This window comes from Castanea sativa, chromosome 1, assembly GCF_040712315.1.
Source record: "Castanea sativa cultivar Marrone di Chiusa Pesio chromosome 1, ASM4071231v1".
Classification (NCBI taxonomy): domain Eukaryota; kingdom Viridiplantae; phylum Streptophyta; class Magnoliopsida; order Fagales; family Fagaceae; genus Castanea; species Castanea sativa.
In genome coordinates this window covers 45523475-45542738 of record NC_134013.1, presented here as the reverse complement: position 1 = coordinate 45542738, position 19264 = coordinate 45523475, and the positions used below count along the sequence as shown (strand labels likewise).

General features: G+C 35.2%; 2 long non-coding RNA genes across 3 annotated transcripts; one reads left to right on the top strand and one right to left on the bottom strand.

The window, feature by feature from the left end:
* Nucleotides 1–5216: 5216 nt before the first annotated feature.
* LOC142606299 (uncharacterized) lies at nucleotides 5217–8936 on the top strand. Of its 2 annotated transcripts, XR_012839124.1 has the most exons (6): nucleotides 5217–5532; nucleotides 5963–6025; nucleotides 6452–6550; nucleotides 7755–7872; nucleotides 8014–8148; nucleotides 8257–8936. It is a non-coding gene; the product is annotated as an uncharacterized LOC142606299 (long non-coding RNA). The 2 variants fall into 2 exon arrangements; XR_012839123.1 differs by lacking the exon at nucleotides 5963–6025.
* A 546-nt stretch (nucleotides 8937–9482) lies between these two features.
* On the bottom strand, nucleotides 9483–15235 carry LOC142640651 (uncharacterized). Its single transcript, XR_012845217.1, has 2 exons — nucleotides 14810–15235; nucleotides 9483–9725 (listed from the first exon to the last, which is right to left on the bottom strand). It is a non-coding gene; the product is annotated as an uncharacterized LOC142640651 (long non-coding RNA).
* Nucleotides 15236–19264: the final 4029 nt, after the last annotated feature.

The following is a 19264-nucleotide window of genomic DNA, read 5'->3' as shown; positions in this document are numbered from 1 at the left end:
TCTCACATTTGACGGTTTCATCCTCACGTTGTGTGGTTCCAACATCACATATGACAGTTCTTTTATCACATTTGGTGGTTCCCTTATTTTTTTCTCACATTTGATGATTCCATCCTCACCTTGTGCAATTCAAACATCACATATGACAGCTCTTTTGTCACATTAGGTGGTTCCCTTACTTTGTTCTCACACTTGACAGTTTCATCCTCACATTTTGCAGTTTCAACATCTCATGTGACAGTTCTTTTCTCACATTTGGTGGTTCCCTTATTTTTTTTCTCACATTTGACTGTTTCATCATCACATTGTGCAATTCTAACATCACATATAACAGTTTTTTTCTCACATTTGGTGGTTCCCTTATTATTTTCTCACATTTGAGGGTTCCACCCTCACATTGTGTAATTCCAACATCACATATGACATTTTTTTTCTCACATTTGGTGGTTCTCTTATTTTTTTCTCACATTTGAAGGTTTCATTCTCACATTGTGCAGTTCCAACATCACATGTGATAGTTATTGTCTCACATTTGGTGGTTCCCTTACCTTTTTTTTCTCACATTTGACAGTTCCATCCTCACATTGTGCGGTTCTAACATCACATATGACAGTTCTTTTGTCACATTGAGTGGTTTCCTTACATTTTTCTCACACTTGACGGTTCCATCGTCACATTATGCAGTTCCAACATCACACGTGTCAGTTCTTTTGTCACATTAGGTGGTTCCCTTACTTTTTTCTCACACTTGTCGGTTCCATCCTCACATTGTGCAGTTCTAACATCACATGTGACAGTTCTTTTCTCACATTTGGTGGTTCCTTTATTTTTTTTTCTCACATTTGACGGTTTTATCCTCACATTGTGCAATTCCAGCATCACATGTGACAATTTTTTTTCACATTTAGTGGTACCCTTTTTTTTCTCACATTTGTCGTTTTTATCCTCACATTATGCAGTTCCAACATCACATATGACAATTCTTTTGTCACATTGGGTGGTTTTCTTACTTTTTTCTCACACTTGACGGTTCCATCCTCACATTTTGCAGTTCCAACATCACATATGACAGTTCTTTTGTCACATTCGATGGTTCACTTATAATTTTCTCATACTTGACGGTTCCATCCTCACTTTGTGCAATTTCAACATCACATGTGACAGTTATTTTCTCACATTTGGTGGTTCCTTCAATTTTTTTCTCATTTTTTATGGTCACCTCATTTTTTTCTCACATTTGACAATTTCAATCTCACATTGTGCAGTTTCAACATCACATATGACAGTTCTTTTGTCACATTGGATGGTTCCTTTACTTTTTTCTCACACTTGATGGTTCCATCATCACATTGGGCAATTCCAACATCACATACGATAGTTCTTTTATCACATTGGGTGGTTCCCTTATTTTTTTCTCACACTTGACAATTTCATCCTCACATTGTGCAGTTCCAACATCACATGTAACAGTTTTTTTTTCACATTTAGTGGTTCCCTTATTTTTTTTCTCACATTTGACGGTTTCATCCTCACATTGTGCAGTTTCAACATCACATATAATAGTTCTTTTGTCACATTAGGTAGTTCCCTTAATTTTTTCTCACACTTGACCGTTCCTTCCTTACATTGTGCAGTTCCAACATCACATATGACAGTTCTTTTGTTACATTAGATGGTTCCCTTACTTTTTTTCTTACAATTGACGGTTCCATCCTCATTTTGTGCAGTTTCAACATCACATGTGACAGTTATTTTCTCATATTTGGTGGTTCCTTTACGTTTTTTCTCATTTTTTACGGTTCTATCCTCACATTGTGCGATTCCAACATCACATATGACAATTCTTTTCTCACATTGGGTGGCTCCTGTACTTTTTTTTTCTCACACACTTGACAGTTCCATCCTCATATTGTACAGTTTCATCCTCACATTGTGTAGTTCCAACATCACATGGGATAATTCTTTTCTCACATTTGGTGGTTCCCTTATTTTTTTTTCTCACATTTGATGATTTCATTCTCACATTTGATGGTTTCATTCTCACATTGTGCGGTTTCAACGTCACATGTGACCATTTTTTTCTCACATTTTGTTGTTGCCTTACTTTTTTTCTCTCACATTTGACGGTTCCATTATCACATTATGCGGTTCCAACATTTCATATGATAGTTCTTTTGTTGCATTGGGTGGTTCCCTTTATTTTTTCTCACACTTGACAGTTCCATCCTTACATTATGCAGTTCTAACATCACATGTGACAGTTCTTTTCTCACATTTGGTGGTTCCTTACTTTTTTCTCACATGTGATGGTTTCATCCTCACGTTGTGCAGTTCCAATAAGATATGTGACAGTTTCATCCTCGCATTGTGCAATTCTAACATCAAATGTGACAGTTCTTTTCTCACATTTGGTGGTTCCCTTACTTTTTTTCTTACATTTGATAGTTCCATTGTCACATTAAGTAGTACCAACATCTCATCTGACTCTATTTTTGTCACATTCAGTGGTACCTTATTTTTTTATTCTCCAATTTGATCCTTCTATTATTACATTGGGCAGTACTCACTTTACTTCTAACCGTACTTTTGTCACATTCAGTGGTACCCTATTTTTTTTCCTTACAATTGACAGTTCAATCGTCATAGTAAGCACTACCAATATCACATCTGACTATAATTTTACATTTAGGCTTATCACTGAGGTCTCTTTTTTACTTACTAATAACCACTCATCAGAATAGTAATTTTTTTAAGCTATTAAAAAATTTAGATCTAAAATCAAAAACCAAAAAAAAAAAAAAAAAAAAAGCATCCTATGAAATTAGCCCAACCACAATAATTACTCTTGCTCACAAAAAAATCAGCTGGAATTATCTTGGTTTCTTTTACAAATATTTGAATATACCACGTATCTCCCTTGGTACCTTCCATCACATTCAGAGGCATACCTCCCTATAAAATAACATAGTTGAGGTCATTTTCTTGATGTTTATATTTTTATTACTTATATATGATGGTGAACCAAAAATTAGATTATCTCCAATTCGTTTATAGTGTCATCCAAGACTAGAAAGGTCATCCAAGTGCAAGAAGGTTGTCCAACATGGAGTCACCTGGACGACTGCCAAGCACTTAGAATTATTCAGAGTAAATCTATATCCAAAAGCTTATGATTCGGACCACGATCTACTATTCTGAAGTAGAAGCAAAATTCTTATTCATTGCTCTAACTTCCCACAAAGTTCTTAATTTCTAATGGCAGTTGTAAAAGTTAAGTTTGAATCTTTTAACTTCCATCCACATTGAGGAAGTTACTAAACAAGTAACCACTCCAAAACTCAATATAAAAGGACTTAGCCATATGAAATCAAAGTAATTTTTTCACCACTTATAGAGTTGGAATTCCTGAGTTCAAGAGAGTAAACTTAAGCATCAAAGGGTTCTTGGCCAGTTCACCCTGATCGCCTTTGATCTTATGCTTCTTTCTTTTCAGGTCTTCCAAGCAATCTCAAGCCCATTGAAGCCTGGAGCATTCAGCCTACTGATTTTCTGTGTATCATCAATATTTACTTTAAAATCGAAGATGTATAACCTTATGTGCTCTTTAATTGTTCTTATGCAACATCTGCAACTTAATCACAATTGTGTGTTTATTATGGTGTCTAAGGTTAGAAATAGGATGATTATACAATTAGCAAGTTATGCGAAAAATCCAATACAATTTTAAAATTTTCAATAAACACTTGAATTGAAACTACAGATTCAATATGAAATAGTCATTAATCAAGGATACTACACCAGGTTTTATATTTTTTAGGCATTTTCATTAGATCCACATGTGCGGAAGTGTCAAATGACTGTGTCTGACACGAGTATAACCTCCCCAACTAAAGTGTCTATGCAGTTTTTTTTTTTCCATAAAATTATTATTATATTTAGACCCATCTAAAACAAAATAAACATCCCAAAAAATCTCCACAATAACAAAAATTACCAATAGAAAAGCTAAAAACAATTAAGCACAATTGACCGATTTTACCAAAAACGAACAACCCAGTCCTTTTTTAAAAAATTATCAAAATAATTTTGTCATTGAGAGTTTAGCATATCAACCACAATGATAAGTGTGAGCCTCATTTGAGTCAGTAGAGCCTCCACTAGCTAAGTCTGAGAGAGCCCTAATAGAAATGTAATGTTTTCGTTGTTGAAGACTTATCGATGTCACAATGCACTTATCTCTCTCTCTCTCTCTCTCTCTCTCTCTCTCTCTCTCTCAAAGGGTTTCGCAAAATTTATACAAAGTCATCATTCTAAAGACATTTGGTATTTGTTCCTATAAAATATTGGAACGTGTAATTTGAACACAATTGGCTATTAAAAGGTCAATTTGCATCTCTATACTTTGTTCAAATCAGCATGGTGGTAAGTCGGTTTATTTTTTGCCAAGCAACTTTGGTTCGAATCCTTCACACCTGCAATTTTTTTTTTTTTTTGAATTTTGAATTTTCAGTCCATAAGCTGAAAAGCCCATAAGATCTTATGGCCAAGAAAAACCCTAGTTCATCCCAAATCTTCTTTCCTTCAATGTCGGTGATAATAGCCATTGATTTTCCTCTCTTTCTCTGCCATTTTGTTCGAAGTCTCTACCATTTCTCATCACTAAAATCTCAGTACGTCTCATCCTTATTCTTTAGTTTTCCATCTGGGTTTTTTGCCGTTTGGCTTTTGTATTGCCGGTTGGGTTACAAAATGTTTTTTGATAGTGGGTCGTGTTGGGTTTGAGTCATTAAATTTTATACTCGTCAAACTCAACTCGACCCACCCATATATTTAATATATATCTATATGTATATGTGTGTGTATATATATATATATATTGAAAATATATTATATAATTAATAAATTTTTAAAAATAATTAGCTCTTCCTATCTTATATAAAAACCAATTAATTCACACAAACTTTAGTAAATTACTATCGTTGTTTAGTCATTGGTGTTGTTTGCCTTTAAGGAGCTACATTGATACTAATCTTTGAGTTTTTTTAATATGTTTATATTTATATTTATATTTATATTTTTTTCTATTCAATTTAATAATAATAATAAAAAAATTTGTTTAACTCATGGGTTCAACCAACCCAACCCAACTCACGTGGATTGAATTTATGTAATGGGTTGAGTTGAATATTTTTAACCTATCATGGCGGTGGATTGAATCAAAAAACATAAGGGTAAGGCAAGACAGAGAGAGCGAGAGACTTTTCAAAAAAAAAAAAAAAAAAAGACAGTGAGAGGCGAGAGACACAGAGAGAGAGACTTAGCCACTGCCCACGCCGTGAGTGAAGCTGCCAAAACGCGAGGTGAGAGCTTGAAATCTTGCTGCTGCCCACGCCGTGACGCCGCCACCACGCGAGAGCGGCGAGACCCATCTCGCAGACCCACGCGACACCCACACGGCCACACCCACCACGCGACACCCATCTCGCCGTGACGCCGCTGCTGGCTTTGATCTGCTCCAGCCTTCACACTCAAGTATTTAATCTATCCTTCAAAATCTCAGAATCCGTGCTTGTGGTTTTTGTGTTTTTACTGATGAGGAATCTGTGCTTGTGTTATTTTTTTTTTTGGCTTTTTGGCTCTGTAACTCTGTGACTATCTTACTGATGAGTCTGTGTTTGTCTTTGTGAATTGTGACTCTGTGTGACTATATTATATAGATAAGAGAGAGAGTAGAGTCTCTAGAGATTAGAGAAAATATCAGCGTTTGACTGTTTGTTGTGTGGTATTTAAACAAGAAGTACTTTCATGTTTGAGGTATGTACTGGCCCAGCTGGCAGCGCCATTAAGCCTAAGAATATTTTTCAACAGAATGAATTTGTTTGTAAACAGATTGGCTTCTAGCCTTGCATATTCCTTTTAAATAAGTTTCCTCATGCTGAATTTCCTTGTTCTGTTATGCCAGGACCCAAAAAAACATAAAAAGATGAATACTCTAAAAGCGAATACCCACAGAAGTTTTGTCAAGGTAGCTAGAATCTTAATTAATTATTTCTGAACTTTCTCATCTTTCAAAATAAGTTTTGCACTTATTTTATTTTACCATTTCTGCTTGAAAACTGATTTTTTGGTAGGGCAAAACCAGTAGAATATAAAAAAAATAGTATTTTTTTTTTCCAGATTTTCTTCCTCATATTCATTTTTCATTACATAAGTTTTTACCAATGACATTGGAAAGGGAGCCTTAGGTCACCCTATTAGGTTTGCAATTTTTCATTTTTGAGTTGTTTATTTCTTTTGAATGGCTTTTGAGAGTATTCCAAGCATTTTCTATATTGTAAATGCGATGGAAGTAAACCATTTCAAGAATATGCTTTATTGTTTAAATACTGTGCCATTGTCTGTACTTCAGTTCTGCATGTTTGAAGTTCTTACATGTCAATTGCTTATGCAGGGAGTCAAAGGAGGTCATCCACGTCATGGAAAAAGGTGCTTTGTTTTCAGAAGGGTCTCTAAATCCCTATGCAGATGATCCCTATACATTTGATTTGAGGTATTTGCAATTATTCATTCTAATGGTGATTTTTATTTTTGTTTGGAAAAAATGCTGTGACTCCCTCGTTCTTTTTCAATAAGAAATACAATTTATTTTCCATTACTTATATAAAAAAAAAAAAGGTAATACGATGGTGAACACTTTTGGGTGCTACTTCCTCATTTTTAAACATAATGAAAACAATTAGCCTTTGAACTTCCTTTAGCCATTGATCTTTATAACAAACCAGACATTTTCTTATCATAACATTTAATTTTTCTGCATCCAATGCAAAACCATACCGAATCAATGCAAGATGATTTACTCCCAACATCATTGAGTGTTAATTGCGACTTGTGAGGATGTCTACAATAAGAGAAGACGGGTTACATAATAATTTGCTCCTAATTCATTAATAAAGTGCCCAAAAGAGAGGCTTGAGTTTGTTAAGAAATCAATCTTTGGCTGCGTGTGTGCTTGATTATGGATGCATGTATTTGTTAGGCTTCTTCACATACTAGTTTAAGCTTTTGGGTTTGATGGTTTAACACGGTATTGGAGCTCGATTTGTTTGTTATTGTATTCCATGTGCCTGGCCCATTTGTCTTGGCTTTGGTTTTGGTTGGGTGATTGCACTCATTTATCTTGGTTTCATTTTTATTAAGCTTGAACATGGGGGGATTGTACTTGGTTATGGGCATATGTATTTGTTAGGGCTCTCCACTTATTAGCTTATACTTATGGGGTTACCAAGCTTGTTTATTGTTGTTTCAGTTTCAATTGGTTCATTGAGTCTTTGTTCTGGTTTTTGTTGGTCCTGGACAAGAGTGAGGGTGTTAAGGTTGCGAGATCAAGTCTGGGAATTGGCCTCTACAAAAAAGGGGAGGGGGGTAAGGCTGCCCTACCAATTAGCTCTCCTAGACGCCCCAAAAGTGGGAGCTTTGTGCATTGGGAATGACCTTTTGCATTGGATGTTTTAACAGAGTTGGTTCATTATCCTTTTCTTGCAGTCACTTTAAACTTTTGAGACTAACATTGCTCATAGAATAAACTCTAGGGTCCAATAGAGTATTTTGATGCATTTTTTTATAAGTAAATTGTGCTGACTAGGTGGTGTTTTAATTAAGCTGACCACTTGTTTTTTTTTTTTTTTTTTGATAAGTAATTTGTGCTGACCATTTGTGATTTGTATTAAATTTCTTTCACATATTTCAAATTGCAGGGTTCATTCCTTAGACCAGAACAGAAGAAGCTAGAGCCACCACCAACAACCAAGTAAAAGAAAGGAGTTGAATAGTTGGCATTCAAAGTGATTTGAGGCTGTACCAAGGTCTGTTTTGGTGAGTATGTTTGTTAAGGAAGCTGAACTCTTTGATGCAGTTTTTTTATACGCATTTTTTCAAGTAATGAAATGGGCTTTCACATAAGTGTGAATTTTTTTTTTTAATTTTGTTTTTTGTTTTTTGTTTTTGGATAAGTAGCATAATGGAGGCTGTGGATTGGGAAAATTCTTCGGGAGGATCAAGTGATACTGGGGCCTATTTGCAAGATACAAAATATGAGGATGATGAGGAACTCCATTTTACATCTGGGTTTATATCCAAGTTGCAGTTTTGGTATAGAATTTTTCATAAAATTGATTCTTTATGATATTATAAATATTCCCCCCCCCCCCTCCCCTCCCCTCTGCGGGTTTAACTTTGGGTTATGGCTACAGTTTTCAGAAAAGATAAATCCAGGGCTCATTGGATTAACGAAATCGGAATGGCTGAGGTTGTAGAAAACAAGGTTAACTGTGGAGGACAATGGGAGTAGTTCGTATTGGCAAGATTTATTATTCAATTGAGGAAACTTTGTATGTGAAATGACATTTTTTTGTGATGTTTTTTGATCTCTTATTGTTTCTTGGTTTTTCTTTCAAAGGAATTAAGGAATAAGTTAATTATTTGTTTTGGTGATAATCATCAAGAAAGAGACACAAGAGGCAGTTGAGGGGAAGCCATGTGTGGTAAAAACATGTATGGGTATTGAGGAAGACAAAGACTACAGCTCAATAGAATGTATAGTTGCAGCACTTCAAACCGTTCCTGACATGGATGATGAGATCTTCTTGGAGGCTTGTGAACTTTTAGAAGATGAGAGAAAGGCCAAGATGTTCGTGGCCATGGATGTCATAGCACAGAGGAAGTGGTTATTGAAAAAGCTTAGACGGTAGCATCTATTTTTCTTGTTAATGTCAGATATAATTTTGGTACTTTTTTATTGGGGAGTTTTTCCAATGTAAATCAGATCCTATATTAATATAAAGGCATTTTTCAATGCAATTTCCTATATGACTTCCTTATTGAAATTGGAAAAAAGAAAAAAGAAAAAAAAGAAAGAATTGAATTTGTTTTTGCTGGGAGGTCCTGCGCATGGTGATGGCAATGGTTGATTGTAGCTGGATTTATGGTTGATTGCCTTGAATGTTGATGAAAAATACATTCTCAATCGATATTGTTCCCAAAACAAAAATAGATTGAAGTTTTAACCTGTGTTGCGTGTTTATATCTTTTAATGCATATATGACAATAAATGGACTTATTTGTGTCCATGTAAGGGCATAAAATTTTATCTACAGGTGAAAAGGATTTTTAGCTATTTAGGTAGCATATTGATATACAATAAATCCATATGCACTAAATCAAATAAAACCAATTAATCCTATAAAAAAAAAAACCAATTAATGAAGGGCCTCACTGAATAATGACACAGCATTGTCCCTCTATAAAACTAATAATCATGGATGTTTTAAAATGCAAATAGAGATGGGTTTCATTTTCTGTTAATAAACATGGATGTTTTAAGAGCATTTTCATATATATGCATCTTAGCATCCTTACCAATCAAACAACATAAATTGATATCTAAAAACATGCAGGGCAACTCACATAAACAAGAGTAGTGCAACTCACGAAATTCAACCTCCCTTTCAATTAAAAATAAAATACACTAAATTGCAGCATTTTTCAAAAAATTCAGTCATCAAATTATACAGATCACTATCATTCCAGTGACCGAAAAATATCTTGTAGTGGAGTATTTCTAGCATTTTCTATTATTTTTTGACGTTCATTTTCATCTGAAAGCACTATAGATTTGATGCCAGCTTGTATCGAATACGTTCTGACTAGCTCTCCTGCAAAAAGTTCTCCTGCAAAAAGTAGACATTGTTGATGAATAAGAAGCTTAAGAAAATTATCCAAAAATTGTAAAACATACTTCCAATAAATATATTACCAACAAAACTAGATTCTATTTGATAATTTTTGTATACATGTGCTTGATAACATACATGTCGCAATTATACCTGAAATATGAAAACAATTAAAACTTAAAAAACCTAAAGATTCACACAATAGTTATCTGTATGTGCAAATCTACAATTTAGTACGTACCCATTATTTTGTATGGGATTGAACTAAAGGCTCCTAATTCTCTCAGGATAACATAAATGGGCAGATTTGGATAAGTTTGGATTTGGGATGGAAATTTTTCTAAAATTTGGTCAAGCATCATGTTATGAAAATCACTTATTGCGTATATTGTCATATATAAGTTAGATCGGATATGTCCAATCATGTCATTCATAGATCATAGTTTTATATTGATACATTCTACAATGACAAACTGAACTAGATATCCTGTAGTAGGTATGGTGATACATGTGATTCAATAAATGCTGGTTTCCAATCTTGTTTATCAAGGGATGAACCTACATGATCCGCAAAATATGCACCTTTCCATTCTTTTCTTCTTTGAGCTATGAAGAACTTTTCTTCTTTTTCCATTTAGGTGAACCAAAACCACAGACATCATTAAAGGTAAACCATAAACATCAAAGAATTTAGTTGAAACTTGGAAGCAAAATGAAGTAATGAACCAACTAAGATATTAAAAAAAAACGTGTGAATTGCAATTTCTGACTTCTAGGCTTTTGGATGGTCTTACATGCGTAGATTATTGCCTTTCTACTTTTTACTGTATCAATACCAACTCATTTAGTTTCATTGGTTTTTTTCTTTTCTGCTAATATGCAGCAAAAGTGTTTGTTCCTTAGCCTCAAAGAAATGAACTCTCTTTCTATAACGAAAGATGTACAAACTACAAAGCCATCACGCATGCATTACCTGGATTTTTATTCATAAAGTCAAGAGGTGAGAGAAACTATAACCAGTTCACTTTTTTTTACTTTAGCATTATGGAATATGAAATGTGTGCACTATGCACATTACATGAACACGTGCCATAGAGAGAGAGAGAGAGAGAGAGAAAGATGTGTTTTGATTTGGTTTGTCACACCTTAGCATTTTAATTGAATTGTAAGTACTAAGTACATAAGACAAGCATGAGAGGAAAAAGACAATAATTCTAAATTTTACACATTCGTTAAAGATGTTCTATATAAAGAACCTGTGGGGTAGAACTAGGATGAAGTGAAAAGAGATACCATTACACAGCCAAATAACAATATATGTCGCTAAGATGAACCTGTGTTCTTAGATGCAGACCAGCCACAATTGCTTGTGAGTGATTTGATTGATAGTTCAACAATGCAATGGGATAGGGAGAAGATATTTGATCTCTTTGCTCATCCAACAAGAATGGAAATTCTAGCTATACCTCTGCCTATGACTGCCTCTCGGGACAAGCTGCTATGGACGGAAAATTCAGCAAATATGTTTACTGTGCGGTCTGCATATCATGTTGCTTTAAAACTTAAGGAAAGAGTGAAGGCTGAACACTCAAGAGCAGTAACTGACTGGGCTATTTGGAAAAAAATCTGGACTCTACATGTTCCACCTAAGGTTAGAATGTTTGTGTGGCATGCTTGCTCAAACATTCTACCTACAAGAGAAAATTTGCATCGGAGGAAAATAAAGGTTGATCCACAGTGTGAAGTTTGCTGCCAGAAAACTGAGTTTGCAGGTCATCTTCTTTGGGAATGCCCTTTGGCAAGGAATGTGTGGGTACTTTGCAGAGGAAAAAATACAAAAATGCTAAAATGATGCACAAGACTTCTTTGCACTATTTCGGATGCAAGCAGATCGGCTTACAAAGATGGAGTTGGACAGATGGGCAACGATCTCATGGGCTATATGGAACGCTAGAAACAAATTCTATTTCGAAAAGATCCAACACCATCCTAAAGCTATTATGGAGGGGGCAATTGCCTATTTGGATGAGTACCAGAAATTAGCTGCAGCAATGAGGACTCCTTAATTTGCTTGTAAACTTGTGTTATGAGTTGTTGAATGGTTTAGTATTTGATGTAAGGTCTTTTGTGTTTTGATATATTTCTCTCCAGCAATGTGCAGTTCTGAAATGTGCTGTTATGGCCATGGTGTGCTGTTTTGGTCTTTAGTGTTTTGATGTATTCAGTCAAGCAATGTGGAGCTCTGAATCTGTACTGATAGGGCCATGGTGTGCTGTTTTGGTTTTTAGTGTGTTTTGGTAGTTGGGCTTTAGTGTTTTGCTGTTAAGGCCTTGGTGTAGTGTTTGGTTTTTAGTGTTTGGTCTTTAGTGTTTGATGTATTTCTCTACAGCAAATGTGGAGTTTTGAATTGTGCTGTGCCCATGGTTGTGTATCCGATTATAATTTCCTTATAGTAATAAAATTTCTATCTTTATCTCAAAAAAAAAAAAAAAAGTTTTGCTCTAGACTGAAGATGATGTGATGTAATTTTTTGATTAAGCAAGTGTTGTACGTAGTTGGATTTTTAATTCAGAAAGGGGGATTGAGCCAATCATGATGGTAAGTCATTTATTCGGTATCATCTTGATTCAGGGTAGGGGCGGAGCCAGAATTTTAGTTAAGGGGGGGCAAAATTAAATTGAAATTATTAATAAATATTTATAACAAAAATACATAGACAATTGTAAACTAATGTAATTTTCATGATTTTTCTTTTTTGAAAAAGAGATCCCCCTTCTCTTTCCAATGTCACTAAACCGGTTTGGTATTCTTAAATGCATTCCTTCTTTTCATCGAAAGATGATCCTGAAGAGAGACGTGTGAGGGATGATAAACTAGTTTGCGTACACAATTTAATATATTGTGAAAATTATTGTGTTTCTTATCATGTAAATAAATTAAATAAAAAATAAAAGGCCAAAGTATTATGAGTTTGTGAAAGTATATTAGTGAGACAGTGAAAATATAGGATCAGCCAAAGCTAAAAGTTCTTTTGACTTGTTGCCCCCCCTCGACCCCCCCTGGCTCCGCCCCTGATTCAGGGTACCTCACCTCACCTAGGTAAAACCAAAGCTAAAATAAACTCTTAATGAGAAATAATGTTAACCTGATTTTTCACAGTAACTGGACTAAAAAAGAAAAAAGAAAAATAGTTAGCTAATCCTAATTTGAAAGTAATCACTGGGCTAAACTTGAAACTATATGTGTAGTATCTGTTGTTGCTATTCAGAATTGGAGATGACTATACCCTGTACTCTGTAACTGTTGTTGAGGTAAAGGTGTCAGAGTTTCTATATCTTTGTCAAACAAACAAGTGGGTTTCGGTTTTTGTCTCTTGCTACATTCTCTTTCTCTAGGTGCAGTGCTACTCTACAACTTCTGCAGTAATGTACAAATGCTTTGGGAGCTGGGGGACCAACTATTCGTTATTCAAGTTGAGAGATCGCTTTGTTACTGACTAATTCCCAGTTGAATCCATGCCTTTGTCACCAACTGGCTCTATGCAGAGCCACACTGCTAGAAAGTAGAAAGTAGAAACTAATGCTAATAGAGGGACACAATTTTGATACAGGAGATGATCTAATTAGGAAGGCTGTTTTTATTACAACTTCAATTTATGGTGAACATCATCCAGATAAAATATCTGCTCCTGAAACCAACATTAAAATTGGAAACCAACTCTAAAATATAGCACAAACCAACACTAAAATCGGTGTTCTTACTGCCAAGGTGGTTGAAAAAAAATAATAATCTCCTAAGTCCATAGGTTCATAGTATCATGTCCTCCCCACACTCCCAACCAAATCAGTTGAGAATTCAATCTCTGCCACTCAAAACTTGAAAATGCCAAAGAAGTTGGCAGAACCAGCACATGGTGCATTACCCTATAATAAACATAGTTATAAAATTTAATATGTGATGGTTACTCTTTTTTCAACTAATAAGGACATCCTCTACAACTCCTAGTTTAGAAAAATCCTAGCGCTCACTTATATCTTTGTAATCAAATACTCTGCAGGTAAGGCTTAACTTAGATTTTAATTAAATGGGGAAGCAAATGAACATTTTAAAGTATGTTCAAATGTGAACTGAATGATTTCTAAAACTATTTTTCAAACATTCTGATTGTGGGAGAGAATTCACCCACTAGGTGGTGCATGTTAACATCATTATGTAGCATGTACTGCATTCAAACACCTAGATGACTCAAATCATTTATGGTCTGCATTTAATATTCCTAACTTTCTAAAGTCTTTAAAAGACACTTGTAATGCATTAATTTATATAAGAGAGACCATACCTTGAGTATATGCTGGTAGCCAGGTTCAGCCTCAGCCTCAGACTGTTTTTCTAAAAGTGTTAATTTTATCCCAACTTATGGATAAGGGTTCCCACGTCTCACTCAAGTTTCACGTCTCACATACCAAACTCAAAAGTGTAAAGATTTTTTTTTTCTTTTTTTGAGAAACTAGTCTGTGAGACAGACCGATGCTTTTATTAAAACATAAGAAAACTAATCAAACAGAGCAAGGGGGATAATGTCCCCAGGTAAGTCTTCAACCCAAACCTTATGTTCTAGTTCTAGCCCAACCCAAGATTTCTTTGCCAAAGCCCTTCGGTGTAAAGATTAATTTGTCAAATATATAAGAATCAAAACTCAAACAAAACAATAATATCATAAACCCACAAAGTTTAGAGAAATAATATAAACCCAAGTGCCATTTCACGAACATTAACACCCTGTTTGGTTACTCAAAAAAAATCAAGAAAACCCCAAAAAAAAAATTCCTGTCTTTAACGCCCTATTCTCCAAAACTGTTTGTTGGGAAAAATTGAGTGGACATTCACATTACTGCTTTTATAAGACCCAGATAAAGAAAAAAACCGAACTTTAATTTTTTCGATTCCTACCTTTTTTTCTCAGCAACCAAACGTGGTATAATGAAAAACCCAATATAAACCCTAAACTTTCATAGTGATTAGTTGAACCCAGAAGAAAGAATAGTCAATAAAAGTTGGAGATTGAGATGGAAACAGAGAACCTGAAGATTGTGGGTGTCGCTACCGATTTAGAATGGAAGAGAAGAAGCGCCGCCGAGTTGGATTGGATATGAGTGCGCCGCTGATTTGAATATGGATTGGAAGAGAATAAGCTAGAGAGCGGCGCCGACGAGTTGGATTGGATGAGAAGAAGCGCCTCCGATTTGAGGTTATGGGTGCGCCGGGCTCTGAGGGTTTTGTGGGTGCGCCTCAGATGTGGTATGAACTGTCTGATTTGAGGGCTTTGTTTAGAGAGGCAATGAGCAAACGATGAGAGGAGCAAATGTGAGACAGGAGATAGGGCTGAAAAGAATGTTTTAATTTTTTGTTTATATATAAAACCGGTTTCACCGGTTACCAAAAACCTTTAAAATTATATCAACGGTCAAGATCAAAATCAAAGTAAATTAACGGCTCAGATACAAGTGGGTACCGTACCCCTTTTTTTTGGGGGTACGGTAGAATGACCCATAAATAAGACCTCAAATAGACAAAGACCCATCTAAAACATTATCTCCCACCGGCAACAAATATCAAATCAGCAAAACATCATGAGTTCTTTCATTAGATTAGCATCATTGCTACTTCTCTCGCCGCTAACTACGTGTGGAGGAATTTTGCCAGCTAAGGTACATATGAAAATCTCTAATGATTTGGAAAATGGTTTGGTGTTGAACCTCCATTGTCAATCCAATAACAACGATAAAAAAATGATGATCAAATAATTGGACTTCACAAAAAAGGAATAATTCTAACAATAATATTTTTCATAGTGAAAGTCAAATTGTTGTTTAAATTTTTTTTTATTTGGGTCCTAATTATACCAATGATCTTATATATTATTGGAAAGTATATTTCCAAACTAAACCCTAGTGCTGATGTAAACAAAAATGGTAAATTTTATTTTCTCATTCAATGAGGAGAGGGTCAAGACAAGGAAAAAAATTGTAAAATTTTGTTGCCTAATCAAGAAATTACAATCATTAAACCTAACAATAAATAAATTATTGAATTTAATTTTTCACATTAATGTCAATCACTAAATTAGTAAAATAATTTCAAAAAAATATTGCCTAAATAGACATGCATTAACTTGATAAGGAAAAAGCAATAATATTTATTATCATAAAAATTGGAGATCCTTCCAACATGGAAGTTTAAAAATAAAAAATAAAACCATGACAACATTTAAATGGTAAGTTTGAGTAATAAAGTAATTTTTTCCCCATTAATAGCTCATTAAAGTTGTGGCTATCTCAATTTTTCTTTAGGCTTTTCACGGTTTCACCTTCACACAATTTGAAAAAAAAAAGAAAAAGAAAAAGAAAAACCCCGGTTATTATCGATTCGGGTTGTGGGTGGCAGTGAAACTGACCTGATTCGACCCGATCTCAGTCCTACCCGACACCATAACTTCCCTTGTACTTAATAGTCACAAGTTGTGCAATCACTTCATTGGCATATTGAATTGACATGTGTCAGTTGATTGTCTTGCCTCTTTACGTGAGAAGTTTGCACTATTCTAAACTCTTGCAACTACTAGCGAATCCCCTCAATTACACCATCCCCTCAATTACACCCCTTGAACTTCAAACTAGTGGCCAAGACACCACCTGAACTTTTTTATTAGCTAGTTTACTCCCTAAACTATACACACTTGCCAAATGAATACTCCAACTAGTTTCATGTTAAAACACTGACGAAATAAAGGAACGTGAACTTTAAAAACTAACTAAATCACACAATAGAAAGAAGAGAGATGAGAGACCTAGGTCTGACTAGAAAAGAAGGGAGAGAGAGAGAGACAGAGAGAAAGGTGGTTGAACCAAAGCTGCCGTGGAGCCGTCATCTTGTCACTCTTGTCCCGGCGATGCCTTGGTGGTTTCGTCGTGCCGTTTGACAACCACCACCTAGTATATTTGTTTGTTTGTTTGTTTTTTTTTTTGTTAATTCCATTAACTTCTATGAAACAAACAAGCTCATGAAAATAAAATCCCAAAAATTAAACCAAACAAAGAAATTCCTACAGAAATACGCACAAAGAGATTAGTAAAATAGAGAGCTCTTTGTGGATTTAAATAACAATATTTGCATTAGAAAGAAAAAGAAAGAAAGAAAGAAATAAATAAATAAAAAAACAAAAAACAAACTAGGTAGTGGCCATTGAACAGCATGGTAGAACCACCAAGCACCGTCGGGACAAGGGCGGCGAGAAGACGGGCAATATGCCACGATGGCTGCCTCTTTCTCTCTACTCTCTCCGGTCAAACCTAACTTTCTTTTATTTTCATCAATCCATCTGGTTTCAAATGAATAGGACTAAGATTTTTATTTTAACACTCATGTGTCTCACGTGACGATTCCATTAGTTTTTTTTTTGACACAGTAGACTAACTAGACTGGAGCACTGATTTAGTAGTTGTATAAAGTTTAGGGAGTAAATTGGCCAGTAAAAACGTTCAAGGTGTCTTGGTCACTAGTTCAAAGTTTTGGGCGATGTGTGGGTATTTTTTTCCATTATGTTATCATGATAATCAAATACTATTTTTGAGTCACATTCAAAAATTGCATCTCATATGCCCACATCCCATGCAAAACTGACACCCTCCTCTAATGCCTTAGCTTCAGCCTCCAACGGTCCTAGGAGTACAGCCAATTTCTTGCTCAAGGGAGCCTCTAGCCTCCCTTCATGGTCTCATATTAAGTACAACCCCTACTTCTGAAGCTTGTAATTGAGCAAAAACTTCTCCATCAACATTGATATTGTACCACAAGGCTATTGGATATGTCCATTGTGTGTTGTCATTGACCACTGCCTGTGCATATATACTTGAGATTAGCAGTCTGGAATTTGTCTAAGGCCTCGTTTGGGAGGAGGGAATAGAATTGAATGGAAATAAATAAAAAGAATAATTTTAGAATATTATTTCCTTTCCTTGTTTGGGAGTTTTAATGGAGGGAATGGAAAGCTCATTTCCTTGTTTGGGAGTTTAAGTGGGAGGGAATGGAATTGCTAGGAGGGAACGCTCATTCCTCTATATTTCCTTAAAACCTCAAATTTTCATTCCCCCCAAAATTGGGAGAAATGGGAAGGAATGAAATTAGATTTAATGATTTTTTTACTAAAACTCAAAATACCCCTATATATTCAACCCTTTATTTTAAAATAGGAATCTAGTAGTAATATTGTCATAAAATTATTCCATTACATTCCCTCCATGTTGCTCCCAAACAAGATTACTTACATTCCATTCATTTTTATTCATTTGCATTCCTTTATTTTAAAACATCCAATCAAGGTCATGCCATTCCATTCTTTTCCATTCCTTTCCCTTACTTAAATACATTCCATTCCATTCATTTTCATTCCCTTATGATTATTACATTCCATTCTCTTATGAACTCCCAAATGAAGCCTAACAGAGCTCTTGCTTTTTGTAGAATTATTGAACCTTGTCTGACTTCGATTATACCACATACACATACACCAAGCTATTGTGATAATCAGCTCTATTAGCTCGTCCCACACATGTACGAACATAAGATACCACAACTTCCTCGTGTGAGTATCAAAAGGAATTCCAAAAAGAAATTAGACCTCACGAGCTTTATCACAACCCTAAAATGCCCACTTCTCTCTGCAACTATTCCATACGCATCATCAATTATCTTCCTATGGCATAAGTTGTCTTTTGTGGGAAGGATGTATTTGCTTGCTCTCCATGCAAAAGAATTGATTTTGTTCGGTACCTTACTACCCTAAAGAATCTTCCAAAAAAGACTCTGGTTTGACAATTGGAAGGCCCACCTAGACATGAAGTCGATGGTAAGGACATAACATTAACAACCTTATAGGAACTTCGGACCGTGAAATTACCTTTAGGGCATGTGTATGCCCATACCTGTCGATCTTTAGGGAGCTGAGAACTCAAGGGAATGCTCAGAATAGCCATATAAAGCATCATTATGTGAGAAAATATGTATCATCATATCTGAGCGCCATCACCAATGTGAGAGCCAATATATAAGCTAACACTAGCATTAATTTGTAGGTTATACCACCGATGTAGAGCTGTGATGCTTGATGTAACCATTTATCTTTCCATATTGCTATTGAGTCTCCATTGCCCAACTGCCACATGTGCCCTTGTTGGACAATACTTTGGGCTGCCATAATGCTTCTCCAAGCATATATGAGGACCGATTGCCTAGCTCAGCAATAAGAAAGTCACCATTGGGGAAATAACGAATTTTAAAAGCCCTGTGAAGTAGTGCATTTGTGCAAGTCTGTAAAACCCTGTGAAGTTATGAATTTATGCAAGTCTGTAATTTGCTAGCCGTATTTTGCTAGAAGAGCAAGATTAAATGCCTTGTGATCATTGAAGCCTAAATCACCCTCCTCTTTGGATAAGCACATCTTATCTCAACTTAACCAAGCCATTTTATTCCTCTAATTG